The following is a 19,214-nucleotide window of genomic DNA, read 5'->3' as shown; positions in this document are numbered from 1 at the left end:
TGTTTCATGATTAACTACCAATGGTGTGATTGTGGTAATGTTCTCCTGATCTAGAATACCTCACCATCAAATGCKGACCGCATTACCTCCTGAGAGAATTTTCTCTGGTCATTATCACTGCTGTGTATTTTCCCTCCAAAACCACGACGGWTTCTTAAATAACTACACTGGACATTGTGCAAAATGGAAACTGTGTATTATGAGGACATTTATTGTAGCTGGGGACTTAATACGTCTGAGGAAAACACTTCCGAAATGTTATCAACACATGTACTACTTGCGCATCGTACACTCTGGATCATTGCTATTCCCCCTTCCGGTACAACTACAAGGCCCTCCAAAAAAAAAAAAATGTATCCTCCCTCCTATAGGCAGAAACAGCTGTGGTAAGGACTGTTTAACGTGGGTCTGACCAATKAGAATCTACGCTTCAAGATTGTTTTGATCCCGCCGACTTGGAACTGTTCTGGGTTGTGTCTGAGAATAGTATCCACGTATACACTGACTCGGTGACTGAGTTCATCAGGAAGTGCATCGGGAATATTGTTCCCACTGTGATGATTTGAACTTATCCAAAACAAAAACTGTGGATAGATGGCAGCATTCGCGCAAAACTGAAAGCAAGAACCACTGSATTTAACCAGGGCAAGGTGACTGGGAACATGGACGTGTACAAACAGACCAGCTATGYCCTCCGTAATGCAATCAAAGATGAAAAACGACAGTACAGGGACAAAGTGGAATCYCAATTCAATGGCTCAGACATGAGATATATGTGGCAGAGACCCCAGACAATCACCAATTYTAAAGGGAAAGTCAGTCAAGTCGCGGACACGCACAGCTAGCTCCCGGACAAGCTAAACACCTCCTTCGCCCACTTCGAGGAAAACACTGTGCCGCCGAAGTGGGCCGCCGCGTGCTCTCGTTCTCCATGGCCGAAGTGAGTAAGACAGCGTGTTAACCCTCACAAGGCTGCTAGCCRAGACGGCATCCCAAGCCYCATCCTCAGAGCATGTGCAGACCAGCTGGCTGMAGTGTTTAACSACATATTCAATCTCTCCRTATCCCAGTCTGTTGTCCCCACTTGCTTCACGATGCCCACCATTGTTCCTGTACCCAAGAAAACAAAGGTAACTGAAKTAAATGACTATCGCCCCYTAGGACTCTCACTTCTGTCATKATGAAGTGCTRRGAYAYGCTAGTTAAGGATCATATCACARCCATCTTAACKGACACCCTAGACCCACAACAATTTGCATACCGCCCCAACAGATCTATGGATGKCGCAATCCCCATCGCACTGCCCTATCCCTCCTGGGCAAGAGGAATACCTATGTAAGAATGCTGTTAATGGACTACAGCTCAGCCTTCAACACCATAGTGCCATCCAAGCTCAGCACTAAGATTGAGGCCCTGGGTTGGCCCTGTGCAACTGGGTCCTYGACTTCCTGATGGGCCAACCCCAGGTGGTGATGGTAGGCAACAACAACTCTGCCAAGCTGATCCCCCACAGGGGTGCATGTTCAGTAATTTTGATCCAAATGTGCAAATTGTCCAACCAGATCATCAAGGTAGATGGATTATTTTAAATATGTTATTGGACAATAAACAGATAAGGCAAATTAACCTATACGGTCCAAATAATGGTGATCCAAGCTTCTTTGAAAATATATATGAGAATTTATGGTAACGCTCGTCGTTAGGTGGAAGAGAGGAGGACCAAATTGCCGTGTGGTACGTTTCCATATTTATTAGAAAACTTATTTTTAAGACGAACAAAACAATAAACAAAACGAAACCAACAACGCTACAGTCCTGAACATGTGAACCTAATAAAACAAAGAACGCAACGAACAGGAACAATCACCCACAAACAAACAGTGAGAAACAGCCTACCTTAAATATGGTTCCCAATCAGAGACAATGACAAACACCTGCTTCTGATTGAGAACCATATTTGGCCAAACAATAAACCCAACATAGAAACACAAAACATAGAATGCCCACCCAGCTCACGTCCTGACCAACTAAACAAAGACTAAACAAAGGAAATAAGGTCAGGAACGTCACATTTATCAACTCTTCAAGCAACATTAGACTCTATTATTATGGTGGGGGATTTTAATACGCTTTTAAATACCTCTATGGACCGTAAAGGAAATCACACTACAAACTATCATCCTCAGGCACTTAAGGAAATCATGAATGTTAGTGGATATATGGAGGCTTAAATACCCTGACCTAGTGAGAAATACATGGCGGAGGCTTAATCAAGTTAGTCGTCTTGATTACTGTCTTATGTCATTCTCTCTGGCACCAAAAGTTTAAAAAGTGTTGATAGGGGACAGAATGCGGTCGGATCATCACATATGGCATATATATTACTCTTACAGAATTTCCACGTGGGCGAGGATATTGGATGAGAACTTTTTATAAATAGGACAGAAGAATTTATAACTGACTTTTTCCAACATAACATAGGTACAGCAGATCCRCTTATTGTATGAGACACTTTTAAATGTGCCTTTAGAYGCCATGCAATTCAGTACTCATCAATAAAASAAAAGCAATTTAGATCAAAAGAGTCCATATTAACAAAGGAAATTGAAGGACTAACAGTACAGTTAGATAGCAATAACAACTATACCTTGGAGGCACAGAATAAGTGAGAGGAAAAACAAAAAGAAATGGAGGAACTTATTCAAGAAAGATCCAGTGTAATATACAGTATTATAAAAATAAAGCAAACTGGATGGAATACGGGAAAAAATGCACCAAATAATTTTTCAATCTTCAACATAGAAATGCTACCAAAAAATGTTTATCGAAAATTGTTACAAATGATGGAGTCATGCATGATTCACCAAATTATATTTTGAAAGGGGAAGTAAAGTACTTTAAGTAAATGTTTTTGTTTCAGTCTCCTCCATCTCCACTAACCGAAGCTAATTGTGTGTTTTTTTCTTCATATTAATTGTGTAAAATTAACATCTGTACAGAAAGACTCATGTGAAGGCCAAATTACAGAGGAGGAACTTCTTGATGCAATTAAAGCCTTTAAGGCGGGGAAAACTCCAGGGCTGGATTCTATACCAGTGGAAGTACTGTATAGCAAACTTTTTTTGATATACTCAGAGGACCATTATTAGCATGTTTTAACAACTCCTATATAAACGGTAGATTATCGTACACGCAACAAGGTCTGATTTCATTATTACTGAAACAGGATCCAAGTGGTATATATAAAGATCCAGTCCATTTAAAAAATGTAACACATTCAGTGTACACTTCAGTGTTGTGATGCAAAAATTCTAGCTAAATGCTTGGCGCATAGAATTTAAAAGGTATTGTCAGATATTATTCATCCTAATCAGACAGGTTTTTTACATGGACGATACATTGGAGAAAATATAAGACAAGTACTGGAAACAATAGAATACTATGAAATATTGGGGAAACCAGGCCTGGTTTTCATAGCTGATTTTGAAAAGGCTTTTGATAAAGTACGACTGGAGTTTATATATAAATGCCTAGAATATTTCAATTTTGGAGAATCTCTTATAAAATGGGTTAAAGTTATGTATAGTAARCRTAGGTGTAAAATAGTAAATAATGGCTACATCTCAGAAAGTTTTAAACTGTCAAGAGGAGTAAAACAAGGTTGTCCACTATCGGCATATCTATTTATTATTGCTYTCGAAATGTTAGCTGTTAAAATTAGATACAKCAATAATATTAAYGGATTAGAAATCCGTGGCTTAAAAACAAAGGTGTCATTGTARGCTGATGATTCATGTTTTCTTTTWAAACCACAATTAGAATCCCTCCACAGCCTCATAGAGGATCTAGATACWTTTGCTAACCTCTCTGGATTAAAACCAAACCACTTATGATAACTGTACCGTATTACCTATTGGATCACTAAAACATGCAACTTTTATATTATCGTGTAGTTTATCAATAAAATGGTCTGACGGGGATGTGGACATACTCGGTACACAAATCCCGAAATATAGAAATTATCTCACTCCAATAAATTTTTATAGAAAGTTAGCAAAAATAGATAAGATCTTGCTAACATGGAAAGGAAATATCTGTCTATTTGTGGAAAAATCACCCTGATTAACTCTTTAGTCATATCACAGTTTACCTATTTGCTTATGGTTTTGGCCATCACAAAGCCCTGACCTCAATCCTATAGAAACTTTGTGGGCAGAACTGAAAAAGTGTGTGCGAGCAAGGAGGCCTACAAACCTGACTCAGTTACACCAGCTCTGTCAGGAGGAATGGGCCAAAATTCTCCCAACTTGTTGTGGGAAGCTTGTGGAAGGCTACCCAAAATGTTTGACCCAAGTTAAACAATTTAAAGGCAATGCTACCAAACACTAATTGAGTGTATGTAAACTTCTGACCCACTGGGAATGTGACGAAAGAAATAAAAGCTGAAATAAATCATTCTCTCTACTATTATTCTGACATTTCACATTCTTAAAATAAAGTGGTGATCCTAACTGACCTAAGACAGGGATTTTTTTTACTAGGATTCAATGTCAGGAATTGTGAAAAACTGAGTTTAAATGTATTTGGCTAAGGTGTATGTAAACTTCTGACTTCAACTGTATGAATGTTTATATATATACATCTATCTGCAATATTAAAGCTGATCCACCCCTTAAAATAAAATAAAAAATACATTGCAGGCTGATTGTGGTGATGGTGTGGGTTGTGTTTTCATGGCACACATTGGGCCCCTTAATAAAAGTGGAGCAATGTTTGAATGCCACAGGATATCTGATCATCATTGCCAATAAAGTGCATCCCTTCATGGCAGCAATGTATCCATCCACAATTAGATCTTTTCAGCAGGATAATGCCCCATGCCACAAGGCTAGGATTGTCCTAGCCTGCCCAGTCACCAGATCTCAATCCAATTGAGCATCTGTGGGAGGAGATGGAACGAGCAGAGATCCACTACCAGCCAACTTGACACAACTGTGGGAAGCATTGGAGTCAACATGGGCCAGCATCCCTGTGTAACACCTTCGACACCTTGTAGAGTCCATGTCCCAACAAATTGAAACTATTCTGAGGGTAAAATATATTAGGAAGGTGTTCCTAATGTTTTATACACTGAGTGTATATATACATTGCTGACATTGCTCGTTGTGATATTTCTTAATTTCTTAATTTTATTACTTTGGATTTGTGTGTATTGTTCTGTATTGCTAGGTATTACTGCACGGTAGGAGCTAGAAATACAAGCATTTAGCTGCACCTGCAAAAACATCTGCAAATATGTATACGCGACCAATAACATTTTTATTTTATTATGATTGGATTCTGTATCTCAGAGGCTGTGTGTATTATCTGTAGGCAGGTGCAGCTTCTCTACCCAGTACACAGTGTCCTCACACTTAAGTACCTCTCAACATGGCTTCCACCTGGCAGCTATTCCACGATCCGTTTGAGAATAGCRTGTGTCCCAAATTGCACCCTATTRCCTATATAGTGCACTACTTTTGACCAGGGTTCATAGGGAGTCCTGCCATTTGGGACTCGGCATATACAACCCAACAGAGCCATTAAAGTAGAGAGGTAGACACTCACACCTTCCTGTGTTGATTACCAGGAAGTGAATAGGCTTGGATAATTATTAACAAACTAGAACTGAGGAAAAGAGTAATTAAAATCACAGCACAACAGAGAGGAGGTGAGGCTACAGAGAGAGCGAGAGAGAGAGAGAGAGSCGGGGGCAGAGACCGAAAGAGAGAACGAGAGAGAGAATAAGAGTGAATGAGAAAGAGTAAAAGAGGAGAGAGGTTGAGAGAGAGCAAGAGAGAAAGTAAAAAAAAAAAGAGTAACAGATCACGGAGGGGAGGTTGCAGAGAGGGCATAAGAGAGGGAGTAGATAAAGAGAGAGAGAGAAGAGACAGAGAGAAAAAGAGAATGAGAGAATGAGAATATAGAAGATAGAATAAGGATAGTGTATTCAGTATTCACTGCACCCCTGTGTGAGAGAGATATAGTCAGCATTGGTACAGTTAGCTGCCATTAGCAATGGGGATGTTACACTACAGCGTCGCTCCCTTTTGTATTGGGTTGCTGAAAAACAGTCCGTGAGAAGCCAGAAGTGAAAGCCAGAAGTGAAATAAAATTTCAACTTACTGTGCCGGCGGGAGTCACTCTACAWCAGACCCACGTTTGGAAAGTCTGTTTAATAATACGTCCTTTTAGATATTTTGACTCAAATTCACCCTGTTTTAATGACCAACCGTCCTGCCCACGGGCACAGTAAGTTGAAATATAATTTGATTTAACTTTGGCTTCCCACTGACTTTCTTTGRGCAACCCAATAGAAAAGGGAGCAACGCTGCAGTGTAACATCAGCATTGCTAATAGCAGCTAGGGTGCAGTCAGCCTGTCTCTGATCTATCATCGTCAGCGCGTCTCTGTCCAAGACAGCTCCTTTGTCGTTGTCACACCAAGCATATTGGCTACAGCAGACACAGTTAGAGGGACAGATGGGTTTTTAGAACTATGGCATATGATGTACTGAGGCAGGGAACTGTTCAAAACACCACAGCTCTGGTAATCACAAGTCTTTAGAAAGCACATAGACGATGCGTGTTCAAAGAACATCGAATTTTCAAAGGAGATAACCGACAATAGAAACCTATCCTTATATCAACAAGTTCCCCATAGCTAGTTTGATTGAATAGTGACCGAAGTCCTTACAATGGATCCCGACAAAGAGGATACGATTATAAAGCAAGGAAAGGATACGTGGTCCAACAGATAGAGGCGTGTTCAAAACAGGACTYACAATAGAAACCTGTCCGAACACCTTGTTGTTTCTCATATCAGGTTTGAATGAATGTGGCCCAGTCCATTCAAACGATCCAGACAAAAGGACTGTGTCCCAAATAGCATCCTATTAGCTATTACAGTCCACTATGCGCCCTGGTCAAAAGTAGTGTACTATATAGGATACTGGGTGCTATTTGATGGGCAGACAATGGCTGTGCGCTCTGTTGTAGCTATAGAAGCTGAGTTGTGGAGCAGGTCCTGCTGCTTTTAATGATCCACGATGGACTTCGCAGGTCCAGGAAGAAAACCTTCTCTAGAATCTACACGCTGTGTCCTCTAATCTGGGTCCTGTCAAAGACCAGGATGTTAAATTACAATGGAGGAACAATTCCTACAATACATCCTACAACGCACCACAAAGATACAATGCACCAGAAAGTTGAGAGCCAGAGAAAAGAAAAAACTAAAGTACAATTCACTGAAAACAATTTACTAAGCAGAGCATGGACAGACTCCTAGAATAAACACAAACATATGCATAACTTCACCCTGRTGCTGAGGTGGAAGGGCTTTATCTCCAGCTAGGGCACAAACTGTGTGGATGAGGAATGAACGACCCAATAATGCCTCCAATTTAATATCCACAGATAAAGAAATGAACTATGGAGCGCGTGTGTGTGTGRACGTGTGTGTTTCGCACCGGCTCCATATTTGACATAATAATTCATTTCCATATCCTGTCTGGGATGGAGGGTGTGTGTTAGGGATTAGGACTGGAGAGCATTAATAGGATGAATATCTCATCAGAATGACTAGGATTTACAGATACCGGAGGGAAGAGAGGGTGGTCAGTACCCGAGAGGAATGGAGAGAGAGAGAGCCAGAGCAAGAGAGGGGGAGAGAGAGAAAAAGAGAGAGATACATAGAGAAAGAGCGAGAGGGGGAGAGATTAAACATCTTCATATCCTGAGCAGAAAGAATATTACTATGCTAATGTGCCGTATCAATATGGATTAGGCCAAGCGAGACTGGTGGTTCTTTTCAGAGTTTTTTGTTTGTGTAACTTTTATTTGCAATTCTAGCGCCGGCCTATGTCCCAAACGGTACCCTATTCCCTATATAGTGCACTACTATTCACAACAGGAGCACTGGTCAAAAACAGGGAAGTTAATATGGAACAGGGTGCCATTTCGGGACACAGTACTAGTATAAGGTTTTGCTTTGAGACTTCAGATGAAGCAGTGGCATTGTCTGTTCTGTTTGTGAGAAATGTTGAGTTGCATTTGTTGTTCAGATTTTTCAAGTATTTTCAATGGGGAATCTCCTCCTCTCTATTTCCTTTAATTTCTTAGGGGGATCTTTGTCTCTCTTCACCTCCTTTCTCTCCCTCTCTCCCTCGCTTTAGTCTCAGCCATCTACCTCCACAGGGACCAAGCTCAGGTAATGTGTTCTATTACAAATGACAACAACAACGCAAACGCCAATCAACACAACATCAAACCAAATAAGAGACGTAGCTAGAATCAACTTAGAATCAAAATCTGAATCAAACGGATATGCTGTGTAGCACTCTCACCCCCCCCTCTGTTTTTACCAAACCTTGAGTGTGTGAGCCCTGGAGAGGGACTACGCCTCTGCTCAACTTCCCTGAGGGGAACAAGATAGCTCCTACCTTCAGAATCACAGAGAGTAGATCACACGACCTCAACTACCAGGGACATGATAGTGAATGTGTCCGAAATGGCACCCTATTCTCTATATAGTACACTACTTCTCTGGTCAAAAGTAGAGCACTGTATAGATAATAGGGTGCCACTTAGGACAAACACAGAGTATGACTCATACTGGAGAAAGGAAAGGACTACATTACCTGCTGTTAAAGTAATATAAAGTTGGAGTTTGCCATGGGAATACTGATATAAGAACAATACAGTTAAAACAGGGTAATTAGAAGATAAAAGATTAAAAGAAGAGTGGGAGGGGAGGGGATACTGTAGTGTGAATACAGGAGGAGGGAGGAATTAAGTAAAAGAGGTGAGAGAGAGGGAGCGAGAGAGAGGAGAGAGAGGGGAGGAGAGGTAGGGAGATAAAGAGCGAGAGAGAGAAAGGGGAGACTGAAAGAGAGAGGGGAGAGAAGGCTGGAGAGGGAGAGAGGAGAAAAGAGAGAGGAGAAAAAATAAGAGAGAGGAGAAAAGAGGGAGAATGAGAGAGAGAGAGTGGGGGGGATGATGGGAGAGAATGAAAAGCGAGAGAGGTGGGATTGAGATGTCCCATACTGCACTCTGTCTTCCATATTATCTGTCCCAAAAAGCCTCTCCCAGAATTCACCTGGCTCTGCCTGATTTCCCAGAAGCCCACCACTCCAATCTCTTCCATTCCTCCACCCCTCCATTTCACCCTCACCTACTGCAGATACATACCCACAGGTAACTGTCAGCTCTCCTCAAACTCTAACCGTGAAGGAGGGATGGGAGGAGAATAGAAGAAAAGAGAAAGTCCAGAGAATGATGACAACTTAAGGAAAATATAGGGGGAGGAAAGCGGGCAAAAGACTGGAGAGAGATAAGGGTAAGGATTGTAAGAAGAGTAAGACCAAGCTGGGGTATTATTGTATGAAAAATATCAGAGGGGGGGGGGGGGGGGGMSMYATCAACCTCTTCCTCTAAATGTAGACAGGCAGGCATCAGGAGAGACTACTGTAGAGTTGTTCAGTACAGCTGGGTTTTAGATCAGGCAGTGAATTGGGCAGCCCCATCATTATGTCAGGGGATGAAATGTTCCAAATGGCACCCTTTTCCCTATATTCATGTCCTGCACCTCAATCACTCAGTCACATCATGCCATTGTTATGAACGTACACTCAAGCCACTCTCCGCCATAGCGGTACCCTAAAGTCAAGTGATGCCCAATCATTCTGAACAGGGGATAATGACTGTTTCATCTAAATTATGTTTCCAGGTCACTATAATGTACTTTAAACAAGCCCTGCACCCCCTTGGTTATCAAATCAAATACAATTCTATTGGCCACATACACGTGTTTAGCAGATGTTATTGCGGGTGTTGCAAAATGCTTGTGCTTCTAGTTCCCACAGTGCAGCAATATCTAACAAGTAATATCTAACAATTTCACAACAAATGCCTAATACACACAAATCGAAGTAAAGGAATGGAATTAAGAATAAATACATAAATATATGAATGAGCAACGTCAGAGAGGCATAGACTAAGATACAGTAYATAGTATAGAATACAGTATATACATATGAGATGAGTAATGCAAGATATGTAAACATTATTAAAGTGACTAGTATTCCATTTATAATTAAAGTGGCCAATGATTTCAAGTCTGTATGTAGGCAGCAGCCTCTGTGCTAATGATGGCTGTTTAATAGTCTGATGGCCTTGAGATAGAAGCTGTTTTTCAGTCTCTCGGTCCCAGCTTTGATGCACCTGTACTGACCTCGCCTTCTGGATGATCGCAGGATGAACAGGCAGTGGCTCAGGTGGTTGTTGTCCTTGATGATCTTTTTGGCCTTCCTGTGACATTGGGTGCTGTAGGTGTCCTGGAGGGCAGATAGTTRGCCCTAAGTGATGTGTTGTACAGACCACACCACCCTCTGGAGAGTCCTGCAGTTGTGGGCGGTGCAGTTGCCGTACCAGGCAGTGATCCAGCCGGACAGGATGCTCTCAATTGTGCATCTTTAAAAGTTTGTGAGGGTTTTAGGTGACAAGCCACATTTCTTCAGCCGCCTGAGGTTGAAGAGGCACTGTGGTGCTTTCTTCACCACACTGTCTGTGTGGGTGGACCATTTCAGTTTGTCAGTGATATGTACACCAAGAAACTTAAAACTTTCCAACTTCTCCACTGCTGTCCCGTCGATGTGAGACACTGATGCACTGGTTGCTGATGCAACCTCTGACAATATTTTCCCGGGAAGCCCAATTCCCCCTTCTTCAAACCACTGGCGAAATCCCCTCTTAATCATCTCAAACTGTGTTTTTAATAATACACAATTAAATTAAACATAGACTACCCCTTGCTAATCAGGAAACTCTCAGGTATGTTGTGGTGGACTGTCATTATAATTGCTTCAAGAAAACCTGGTAAAATGATGTTTGTAGTGTGGCTAGCCACTGAATGGCTCTGAATTGGAGGTAACTAGTGCTCTCAAATCATATCCTGATGTTGACAGCAGATTGGGGTTGCATTAATAAAACTGTTAAATGATAAAATATTCAAGCATTAGACCTCTCACTAAAAGCGTCAGTCATACAAGAGTTATACTTAAACCAGAACTTTTCTTCAAATAGATTTATAAGAATGTCTCACACCTTGTGTTTTTCCCCGTTATCCAGATTACAAGCTCTCACTTTTGAATTGAAAACAGAACCTTATTCAAAATATCCCCTTTCCAAAACAAGCCATACAAAGCTGGTTGAAATTCCACTTCCATCCTCCAGAAAAGACAGAAAAAATATTACCACAAATGTTATGGTTAAACTCAAATATACTAATTGATTAAAAAAAAGTATATACACATACTGTACATTATTCCTTGGGGGCAATATCATAATAAGTGATCTTTGTAGCTTGTTTCTGTCACTGGTGTAGAGAGGAGTAGGCAGGAGGCAGTCGCAGGTTTAGAACTACTGAATTTATTAAGCACCCTAGAACAAAGCAGGACGAAACCCAAACACTGTTGTGCTCAAAATATATCTTCATAAACAAAAAGGCACAGGGCGAACCCAAAGTGCAAAATATAAAGTACTCAGGAAATAGTAGGAGAGATTCCTCTCAAAAAAACAAGTAGAATTTGCAATGACAGACAAAGATAAATGGCAGAGGGAGTATATATACAGTGATAGAGTGGGGATTGGAACCAGGTGTGTGTAATGATGACAAGACAAGTCCGGGGTTGATGAGTGAAGGGCGTTTGCCAGCAGTATGTTCGGCAGCAGCTAGAGGGCCGGTGACGCCGAACGCCTGAGCTGGACAGCAGGGGGAGCCAAAGTGAAGGCTGGTGTGACAGTTTCTGGTCACAGGTTCAGGAGCGGTTGAAAAAGCTGTTCAAACAAATATATTTTTGTCCTCCAAAGAAGGGGTGGTGGTGGATGGGCCATGAAAAAAATATATATATTTTGAGAAAACAAGTTAAATAGCTAACCAGCTGAGCTAGCAAACAATGTAACAAAAGTATAATTTTGGATTCTAAAAATACATTAACAGGCTATGCATTTCAGGAATCACAGTAGCAAAAACCCCTGGTGCACTGTTCAATTACTTCCATTTTTTTTTAAAGAAAACTCTAAATTGTCCCACTGTCCTCACTGGCTTTCATGTATTTCAAAACGTGAGATGGTCCGAGGCTAGGAACATAATCATTATGTTCCTAGGTCCGAGGCATCGGACTCAATGACAGTTGCTGTCCAMTGGAGCGCTGCAATTGGTTGCCCAAAATGATGGGGCGGGGTTTATCGAAAGGTCAATTGAGAATGCATTGAGTCAGTAGAACATTCGTGCACCAGTCCTCAAAAGTACGTTCAAAACAATATTGTGATGAAACGTGCAACCCACGAATAGTGAACTACTATAGACCAAAACGAATAGTGAACTACTTTAGACCAAAAGTGCACTATCATCCTATCACTCGATTCCCTATATGGTGCACTACTCTTGGCCATTTCAGACACAGACAGCGTTTTAGAGCTGGGCATCAGATCAGGCAGAGTCGCCATTATGAAAGCCATGGTATCCTTTAGCACATCTCAGTGGCTCTCAGTCCTCTAATGCACAGCAGCAGCAGCAGCAGCAGCAGCAGCAGACTGGCAAGCAAGAGGCAGCATCAGGAGCCAATACCCAGAAAACACAATTAAGCAGAAATAAATGATGTCAGCTGAGCCAAACACTTCTCAGACTTCATTGGAGGAACTCTTAGAGGAGGCTACAAGGGTTTTGGGTTTTGGGGTTTTGGTTTCTGGGTTTTGGGGATAGGAGAGACACACACATACATAGAGATGTACACTGCACACATGCATACCCCTATCCCTCTGCTGAAAACCCTAACAATGTGATTTCCCTGACTAATCCAGCAATGGAATACCTAATGAGATTACAAAAACCAGTGTGTGTGTGTGTGTGTGTGTGTGGTGTGTGTTGTGTGTGTCAGCTCGAGCATGAGTATGATTTATGATTTAATATCTGATCCTCTCTAATTAGCTAAATCCCAGACAGTCGCCAAGTGCGCTCGCCCACACACACACCACACACACACACACACACACACACACACACACACACACACACACACACACACACACACACACACACACCGCCTCTTCACAGTCCCACAATTAATATCACCACAGCAACATCCGGAAGCGGGCCTTGGAGAGAGATTATTTATTTATTTTATTACACACCTGCATAATTTTACAAAAACATACATTTAGTATAAATTAGATTACTTTTTCATAACAGTGAATAACACCAAAGCCCATGTCAGATATCTCCCTACAAAGACTTACTTCAGTATCCTGAGTGCCAGCGCTATCATGTCAACTCCTTGTCACRTATTGTCATGTCAACAGCCTGGCCTCACGGCAATCTCAACGTTTGTCTTAATAAGAAGGACAGCGATGGAGTTGGCAATGGCACACACGGATATAGGAACAGGCTCGAACACTCACATTAAAAGGCTGTAGAATGAATGTGCCTTAAGCCACACCCCTACAAATATCACCAGCTGATGGGATTGCACTCCTTTCCAGCATGGCTACATGGTGACTAGTCCCTCCAGCATGGTAACATGGTGACTAGTCTCTCTATAGGAACAGGCTCGAACACTCACATTAAAAGGCTGTAGAATGAATGTGCCTTAAGCCACACCCCTACAAATATCACCAGCTGATGGGATTGCACTCCTTTCCAGCATGGCTACATGGTGAGTAGTCTGTCTACAAATATTTTGGAGAGAATGAGTGACCAAGTTACTAAATCGTTGTGTATTTTTAAGAAGTATCACGACCGAAKATMTAATATTTCAAGAAATATGTCAAGCGCGGTTGTGGGACTAAAATATATATTTGCTAGGTTCTACATCTGTCCAAATGAATGCTAGCCAGCCATATGCTAGCTATTGGGATTCATTCAAGTCCAAAATAAGTCTAAATTGTCCAAACTGAAATGGTCACAACCAAAACAATTGACACCATGGCAATAGATAGAGGTCTCATATTCGTATCTGTTTCATCATGGCATATGTGACAGCACAGGCTGCAGCACTGAGGCGATCTCCTATGTGAAGTTAAATGTGCCATGCTCTACCAAATGATTTACAGCTGACCACCATGTGGGTCAAGTGGACAAGTGCACACTTTAGGAAAAAGGGTTTGAGTATTGAGATGCAACCCTCCAAGAGCCCAAACATTGACGTCTATTTGGCCCAAACAAAAACATCTATAATGTTCTTGTACTGTACTTGTACCCAACTCTACCCCCTGTACTGCACTGTACTTACTGTACTGTACCCTACTCTACTGCACTGTACTGTACTGTACTGTACCCTACTCTACTGCACTGTACTGTACTGTACTCTATTGCACTGGACTGTACGTACCCTACTCTACCGCACTGTACTGCACTGTACTGCACTGTACTGTACCCTACTCTACTGCACTGTACTGTACTGTACCCTACTCTACTGCACTGTATTGTACTGTTCCCTACTGTACTGTACCCTACTCTACTGCACTTACTGTACTGTACCCTACTCTACTGTACTGTACTGTACCCTACTCTACTGCACTGTACTGTACCCTACTCTACTGCACTGTAATGTACTGTACCCTACTCTACTGCACTGTACTGTACTGTACCCTACTCTACGCACTGTACTGTACCCTACTCTACTGCACTGTACGTTACTGTACCCTACTCTATCGCACTGTACTGTACTGTACTGTATCTGTACCCTACTGTACGTGACCCTACTCTACTACACTGTACTGTACCCTACTCTATTGCACTGTACTGTACCCTACTCTACTGCACTGTACTGTACCCTACTTACTGCACTGTACTGTAATGTACCCTACTCTACTGCACTGTACTGTACTGTACTGTACTGTACTTCTACTGCACTGTACTGTACCCTACTCTACTGTACTGTACTGTACCCTACTCTACTGCACTGTACCCTACTCTACTGCACTGTACTGTACTGTACCCTACTCTACTGCACTGTACTGTGACTGTACTGTACTCTACTGCACTGTACTGTACCCTTACTCTAATCTGCACTGTACTGTACTGTAGCCTACTCTACTGCACCCTACTGCACTGTACCCTACTCTACTGCACCTGTAATGTACTGTACCCTACTCTACTGCACTTACTGTACCCTACTCTACTGTACTGTACTGTACCCTACTCTACTGCACTGTACTGACCCACTCTACTGCACTGTACTGTACTGACCCTACTCTACTGCACTGACTGTACTGTACTGTACTTCTACTGCACTGTACTGTTACCCTACTCACGCACTGTACTGTACTGTAGCCTACTCTACTGCACCCTACTGCACTGTACCCTACTCTACTGCACTGTAATGTACTGTACCCTACTCTACTGCACTGTACTGTACCCTACTCTACTGCACTGTACTGTACTGTCCTACTCTACTGACTGTACTGTACGTCCCTACCTACTGCCACTGTACTGTACTGTACCCACTGTACTGTACCCTACTCTAGCTGCACTGTACTGTACCCTACTCTATTGCACTGTACTGTACCCACTCTCTGCACTGTACGTACCCTACTCTACTGCACTGTACTCTACTGCACTGTACTGTACCCTACTCTACTGCACTGTACTGTACCACCTACTGCACTCTACTGTCCCTACTCTACGCACTCTACTGTACCCTACTCTACTGCACTGTACTGTACCCTACTCTACTGCACTGTACTGTACCCTACTGCACTGTACCCTACTCTACTGCACTGTACTGTACTCTACTGCACTGTACGTACTGTACTTACTGTACTGTACCCTACTCTACTGCACTGTAATGTACTGTACCCTACTCGACTGCACTGTACTGTACTGTTCCCTACTCTACTGGCACTGTACTGTACTGTACCCTACTCTACTGCACTGTACTGTACTGGACCCTACTCTATTGCACTGCACTGTACTGTACCCTACTCTACTGTACTGTACTGTACCCATACTGTACTGCACTTGTACTGTACCATACTGTACTGCACTGTACTGTACTGTACCCTACTGTACTGCACTGTACTGTACTGTACCCTACTCTACTGCACTGTACTGTACTGTTCCCTACTCTACTGCACTGTACTGTACTCTACTCTACTGCACTGCACTGTACTGTTCCCTACTCTACTGCACTGTACTGTACTGTTCCCTACTGTTCCCCTGTTCCCTACTCTACTGCACTGTACTGTACTGTACCCTACTCTACTGCACTGTACTGTACTGTTCCCTACTCTACTGCACTGTACTGTACTGCACCCTACTCTACTGCACTGTACTGTACTGTACCCTACTCTACTGCACTGCACTGTACTGTTCCCTACTCTACTGCACTGTACTGTACTGTTCCCTACTGTTCCCTGTTCCCTACTCTACTGCACTGTACTGTACTGTACCCTACTCTACGCACTGTACTGTACTGTTCCCTACTCTTACTGCACTGTACTGTACTGCACCCTACTCTACTGCACTGTACTGTACTGTACCCTACTCTACTGCACTGTACTGTACTGTTCCCTACTCTACTGCACTTACTTGTACTGCAACCCTACTCTACTGCACTGTACTGTACTGTACCCTACTCTACTGCGCTGTACTGTACTGTTCCCTACTGTTACTGTGCTCTACTGTATTCCTAATGTAAGTACTGCTACTAATCGTATACTCTACATTACTGTACTGTACTCTATTGCACTGTACTGTACTGTTCCCTACTGTACTGTGCTCTACTCTACTGTGCCCTAATGTAATGTACTGTGCTGTACTAAACTATACTCTACATTACTGTACTGTACTGTACTGTACTTTACACTAGATGGCAGTGATATATCTTAATGCCATTTACAAATAATAGGCAACCTAATTTGAAGAAGAAGACAATGCTCTCTGATCCTTGGCTGATCCCATCCAACCCATAGGAACCCCCACCCAGTTGACTACTTTAAAATGGTGGAAGCCCTCAATGGCAATGTCTACACTAAAACAAGCCATATCCTTCTAGAGTCCTCTATCTGTCTCTATGATTGACAGTTGATTGTTAGTCCACTGTACTTCTTTACATTTATTAAACACACAGATCATTATTTGTATTTTAGATTATTTGTAGAGTTATTGAAGGACAGGGACATCTGCTGCCAACATGCCGAAAAGTACAGCAGACAGCCAGAGAGTACAGAGAGGGGATAAAAACGGACCCTGTGCGATATCAAGAATATCTGGAAAAAGAAAAGGGAAAGAAATGCTGAAGGAAAGGAAGAGGGAAAGGTCAAATGAATAAAATATTTATCTGAGAGGTAGAAGTCCTCTTCTGAAGAGGTCAAAGAAAACACAGGTCAGCAGCAGTGAAAAGGCAGAAAGACAGACAGACAGACAGACAGACTTACCTTTTATTGATTGTGTTAGTGATATATCAATCACATGTGCCCCATTAGATATGGTATCGATTCAGTAAGCAATTAAGTTAAGAATGTACAGTATATGCCACGTCACAACCGAAACAATGATGTCACTACCGAAACGCCTGTTATTTTGCCACAATAAAGATAGAAAAAAGTGACAACTAATTCATCAACAACATAATGAACTAGATGCATAAGTAATTACATCCATCAATACGTTTCAGATTCAAACAATCAACATCGAATATTTTACAGAGAACAATAGAGATTATAATTATCTAAATTCTATTGAAAAGTTTTGAAAATCAGATTAAAAATCATGTTTTTACTATTTTGTAAATGTTGTATGCAAATACAATTTCAAAAATGAATCTGTAATAGCATATGAATCATTACTGTGCAAAGTTGTTCATTTAATGCAACTTTTTCACTATGTTTCACTAGTGATAAATGTATTGGTGTGGTAAGGATTTCAGGTAAATACAGTATTTCAAAAATGCCATTACAAAAAAAGCATGTGAGTAGTAGATATGTCGATCTGAAGACGTGTGCTGAAAGTTTGGGAAAAATAAGATGCTTATTTTTTCAACCCCCAATTTACACCACTTTTGTAGAACGACCTATAGGCTATAGGGAATAGGGTGCCATTGGGGACGAATGCAAAGTCGCCCTCTCTGTTGCAGCTGGAGAAAGCTTAATTGGAATGGCCTCTGGTTGGCTAAGATTGAGAGGGGTAATTAAGGTTCCCTCATGCTTCCCAGCCTAAAAAGTTTGGAACAGTTTGTGCATATATTATTATGACATTTTGTGAAGTTTTTGGACTTCAGTGAGGGTTTATTTTTGTCAAGCGAAGGTCTTTTAAGGGAGTATGCTAGCACACTCGTTCGGTTCACCTAGCTGAGTTTGGCCTCAGCATGCTTCAGTATGGCCGAACACGGCTAGATGAACCGAGTGAACTGAACGAGTGTGCTAGCATACTCCCTTAAAATAAAAGACCTTTGTTTGAAAAGCAAGAAAAAAAGCCGATAGTATTGTTTGTCCATTTTGAGACGCTGTAGCCAGTATACAGTTCCTCTAAATAATCAGATAACTCAAGAAAACTGTAATTCATTTTGACATTTTTGCAGAGGAGATTTACATATACAGTTGAAGTCGGACATTTAATCCGAATAAATATTCCCTGTCTTAGGTCAGTTAGGATCACCACTTTATTTTAACTTCTTATGGCTGAAGGGGCAGTATTGAGTAGCTTGGATGAAAGGTGCACAGAGGTGCCCAGAGAAAACGGCCTGCTCCTATGTCATAGTTGCTAATATATGCATATTATTAGTAGTATTGGATAGAAAACACTCTGAAGTTTCTAAAACTGTTTGAATTTTGTCTGTGAGTATAACAGAACTCATATGGCAGGCAAAAACCTGAGAAGTTCCACTTCCTATTTGGATATTTTCTGGGTGTGCCAGATTTTCAACCAAGCTCTCATTGAAAATCTAGAGAGATATGGATGGGTTTTCACTTCCTACTGCTTCCACTAGATGTCAACAGTCAATAGAACTTTGTCTGATGACTCTAATGTGAAGGGGGGCCGAAAGAGACAGGAATGAGTAATCACTTCCATGAGGTGCCCACGCATTGAACTGGTGCATTCATGTGAGAGGGAGCTCCGTTCCATCAGTCAATTGAAGTCGATGTAATTCTCCGGTTGGAACGTTATTCAAGATGTAT

The sequence above is a fragment of the Salvelinus sp. IW2-2015 genome, linkage group LG27 (assembly GCF_002910315.2).
Source record: "Salvelinus sp. IW2-2015 linkage group LG27, ASM291031v2, whole genome shotgun sequence".
Taxonomy (NCBI): domain Eukaryota; kingdom Metazoa; phylum Chordata; class Actinopteri; order Salmoniformes; family Salmonidae; genus Salvelinus; species Salvelinus sp. IW2-2015.
The sequence above is the reverse complement of the archived record's forward strand: the minus strand, read 5'-3'. Positions refer to the sequence as shown.